At 45.3% G+C, this 4,670-nt stretch overlaps 1 non-coding gene across 1 annotated transcript; it reads right to left on the bottom strand.

Annotated features, from left to right (window-relative positions):
• Positions 1 to 236: 236 nt before the first annotated feature.
• TRNAL-CAG (transfer RNA leucine (anticodon CAG)) lies at positions 237 to 319 on the bottom strand. The gene has a single exon. It is a non-coding gene; the product is annotated as a tRNA-Leu (tRNA).
• Positions 320 to 4,670: the final 4,351 nt, after the last annotated feature.

Genomic DNA, 4,670 nt, shown 5'->3' with positions numbered 1-4,670 from the left:
TGGCAGTAGAGCACTGCGCTGTGACGCGTCCATGCATTGATGCCCTCGTCCACGAACCCAACAGCACAAAAATCTTATCAGAATCAGAATGTATTAACATTTCACGTGGCTGGAAGTGAAACAAAAGTACTTTAATACATATTTTTCTCTCACTCTATGTAAGCAACTGGTAATTGACTATAACAACAGAAAATGCAAACAATAAAACATTGTTAATTTTGGGCACGAAAATAATTTGTCAGAAGTGGGATTCGAACCCACGCCTCCAGGGGAGACTGCGACCTGAACGCAGCGCCTTAGACCGCTCGGCCATCCTGACTCTGAATCTCGAGGCCAGCATTTTCACTTAAAACTACAACGCTTCTGTCGGTTTAACGCGAACGTGTATTGATACAATTAGAGGACTGAATAATCAATAAACGCACAATTGTTATTATTACGCTTCGTTAACATCAGGTCTAGAGAGCGGAGCGCCCCCGATTGAACGCAAAAAAAAATAAACCATTCAGAAACAAATGTAAACATTGTTTACAAAGCATTCCTTCAATGTACCATAATAGCTGCAGTATTTATTTAGAACTTTTATTTCTTGAGTTTATTTCATACACAGAGTTTAGAGCTACAATAATCGCGATATAACAATAACGAGGAAAGCGTGCCATACGATTATCGTTGGTGGTATATCGTGGTATCGCCAGATCTCGATATCCCCGATATTGACGATACCCACTCGCTTTAACCCTTAAGCAGCTATCACCAATAAGCTCAATCTCACCGAAATCTGTGGTCGTGGCGTTGTCACGGCGACGGGGCTTGAGGCAAATGACCGATTGCTAATTTTTGCAATCGGTTAACGAGAACCCAAAAAGGGATCATTCTCGTTCGGCGATAACATTGAGACACGAAACGAGACGACTACCGCTTAATAATAATAACAAACCTGTCAACCCCTTACCTAGCCACATACCAATTCAGACATTATTGGATATCTCAACGTTCATCCTACAAAGTGCCATCACAAGGGAGAAGAAACACAAAGAGACACATTTTTTTAGCCCTTATTAAAACGGCTGTACGCCGCCCGTATGGACCTGAAAACTCAATTTCCTCGTATAAGGGGCCGTCCATAAATGACGTCACGCGATTTTTGACGATTTTTGACCCCCCCCCCCTCGTCACACCGTGTCACAAAAAGTCAGCCCCCCCCTCAAATATGACGTCACAAAGCTCTGCCCCCCCCCCAAAATAAAACATGCTTCAAATCGCTTTAAACTATCCTCATTGTAGTGCGTATTTAATGTGGCGCTGCACTCTGATGTTGTAGGAGAAAGCATTTATTAAAAAGTCTTTAATTAAGTAGAACCTGTTGTCTATATTTACTTAAAGTTGCGCATTTTGATGTGACGTCACATTTCTCAAACCCGCCCCCCCTCGTCACACATCGTCACAAATGTATGACCCCCCCCCTAGGTGCGTGACGTCATTTATGGACGGCCCCACGGTTTTCTGCAGTGCGAGTTTGTGAAGGGGGCACAGCAGCCTGGCCACGATTCGAACTTAGGTGCGAGCCTCACGAGACACACACGCGGCTCCGGATGAACTCTCCCTGGTCAACAGTGGAAACAACGCGGGCGTCCACGAACAAACTCCTCATTTCGAGACCCAAGCGCATCGTTGAACCGCAAACTCCTGGCTTTGACATTCTCCTCCTCATCATCATCATCATCACCGGTGGTGACCGTCAAACTCGACTCACCCAAAGCCACCACCCAACTCGGTTCAACGAGCCGCCTCCAAACTCAGCCACACGGCTTCTTGTTGTCGTAGTTGTAGTAGTTGTTGTTGTTGTTGAAGTTTGTTGACCTTCCCCCATCGCACCTTTCAGGAACGCGTCCCCGACGTTAACCGGGCTATGACTGTGTTTTGGACATCTTGAGTCTCACGTCAAAACTGTCTGACATTGCAATATGTTCTCTATATTCTTCTGAACTCTGTCCCACGCGCACAAACTGAACACTGCCAACACTGTCTCACGGAATCATTCGTTTTTATGTATACAGTATATATTCGCCAAGTTAACACCTCATGGAAATGGCTCAAAGCCCTCCAAAGGATTGTGGATATCCGCAATGTAAACTATAAGCTCATGTTCCATTAGCCCCACGGTGGCGAGATGTTAACTACGTCGCCTGGTATACAGGAGGTCGTGGGTTCGATCCCAACCCTAACGCCTGCTGTATATTTGGAGTTAGTATGTCTCTCTCCTCGTCGTCGCGTGGATTTTTTTCCGGGTCCTCCGGTTTTCCTCTCCATATTTAGAATAAACACCTCCCGTTTAGAGCTTTTGGCTGCTATACATTTATAGGTGTTAAGCCACTTCGTTGAGCTCTCATTTGTGGCGAGGTTGCTTCTGAAAAAGAGCTTCATAGCAAGTGGACCTTACCTGCTAAAATAAAAGTAGTTAAAAGAATAAGGCACAAGGCCTCTAAGGGATTCAAGATGAATCGCTTGACGATAGAGAATACTATACAATGTATATATATACAGTATACGATCTAGAAGATAATTCTTCACAATAAGATGCAAAGGGAACACACAGGATAGTGAGTACAATATAGCCTTTGTTTCAGTTGATGTTCCACCGTGAAAGAGACACAAGGTTCACAAGGGACTATCAATAAAATATGATTGTGATGTCCCCCCCCACCCCCCATAAAAAGGACAAACGCTTTTCAAGTAAAAAAAGTCAAATGTATGTCATTAAACCATCACGACACGAACGTCCCACCTAAGGAAAGTGACCTCTTGTGGTTGTTAAAAAAAACTGTCCACACTTATTTTAGGCAGATGTTTTGAGAATCCTATAAACCGTCTGGCTCTTCAATTGATTTACAAAGTATTTTTAAGTATGAAATGGAAACAAAAAAATCCCTTTTTAAATCGTCAGTATTATTTCAAGGGTACAACGCAGCATGCACAAACACAGACAGGAAAAACAATTATTGCGCTCATTAATAACAATAAAAACAATGGAAAGTTGAACGCGACATCAAGCAAAGGCTTGAAACAACTGAACTCTGGTTCCTGGAATCTGTAGGTCCCGTCCCGGGGGACCCACCCGGGTTGGAAGAAGCGGGGGGGGGGGGGGGTAGAGTCCTGTGGGGGGGGCCCCGACCCCAAAAAAGATCAGGGCGTGAACTTCCCTCCCTGGCGTGGCCCAAGAGGCCGGTGTGGACCGGGACTGTGGGACGGTGCAGCATGGGCCGATGGAAGTGTCAGGATGCCTGTACATGGTTGACGCTGGGTTATTTCTCAAGCACAGCTCCAGTGAAGTGCATCGCACTTGGTCCGTGATCATGATTATCATCATCCATATCCCGCAGGCCGTTCATTCCCCCCGACAAGTGGAATGTTTTGTTTCAATCTTCTAACCATGAACTCGCTTTTCCATCCACGACTGGTTCAGTAACCGTGGGGGCACGTGGACGGCGCTGGGAGTCATGTCTGGCATTAGATTTCTCCAGCTCCATGTGGATTTACCTAATTTTTCAGATATTTCTAAACGTGAGAATAGGGGCTTCCTGTTTTTTCTGGCAACAAAACAGCTGTGTTAAGTTGTTAAGACACCAAACTGAAACCTTCTTACAAGGAATCATGTCTGCATTAACCACAATACTTGTGGTCAGAATGCATATTTTGGTACCGGCAAAGGAGGTACCATGATGTAGATGCTAACCCCAAGTTCTCATTACTCTGATAGTGCATTGTCTTTGTGCTGTACGCCTTTTGGCGTCCTCTGGTCTAACACCGTTTGAGACGAGGTTCAAAAGAAAGCTGTCTCTGGTGTGGACCAATCAGTTTAAAAGACAATGTGTCTATTATCAGAGTATGTTTTTTGTTTGCATTCTGACCACAAGTATTGTGGTTAATGCAAACATGATTCCTTGTAAAAGGGTTTCAGTTTGGTGTTTTAACATCTTAACACCTGTTTTGTTGCCAAAAAAAATGGGAAAAACTATTCTCACATTTTGGTTCTGGCAAAGGAGGTCCCATGATGTAGATTTCTAAACGTCTTCCGATTCCCCCCCCCCCCCCCCCCGATATATCTTTCGATTTTACCTCGTTTTCTAATTCGTCTGGACATCGGAAATCTTTCTCCAGATTTCTTCCCCCCGATTTCAAAACGGTTCATATGGCACACACGCTCAATTGAAACACCTGCGAAAAATCACAGCATTTATGAATTGCGATGCAATTTCACAGTCCTAAAAAGTTCTGTACCTCCCATCGAATCGAGGATGGCGGGACGCTTTTCGACAAGGGGATGATGGCCTTTGTTGCTGGACGGCACGTGGAGGGGGCGTAGATAAGGGAGATGAGAGGTAAGCGGCCACTGCAAGGGAATAACAGGCGATTAATAAAGCGTGATACGTTTTTTGTCGTAGAGGAGGTAGAAGGGTGAGCGTGTCTTTTCCTGTGCCCTGGGTCTGACTCAGCCCAATTCCCGGTCTTCCTCCTCCTTCCGCCTTCCTGCAAGAGGAGTCTTTGCTCAGAATTAGCAGTTTCTCATCATAAATCATGAGTTCCCCCGCACGTACCCCCCCCCCCCCGCATCATCACATCCTCCTCGCCTGCGTGCCTCAACGTCGCTACGGGTCGGTCGCAAAACA

This window comes from Lampetra planeri, chromosome 5 (genome assembly GCF_965212315.1).
Source record: "Lampetra planeri chromosome 5, kcLamPlan1.2.h2, whole genome shotgun sequence".
In the NCBI taxonomy this organism is placed as follows: domain Eukaryota; kingdom Metazoa; phylum Chordata; class Hyperoartia; order Petromyzontiformes; family Petromyzontidae; genus Lampetra; species Lampetra planeri.
Note: the sequence above shows the minus strand (reverse complement) of the source record. Positions and strands in the feature narration are given on the sequence as shown.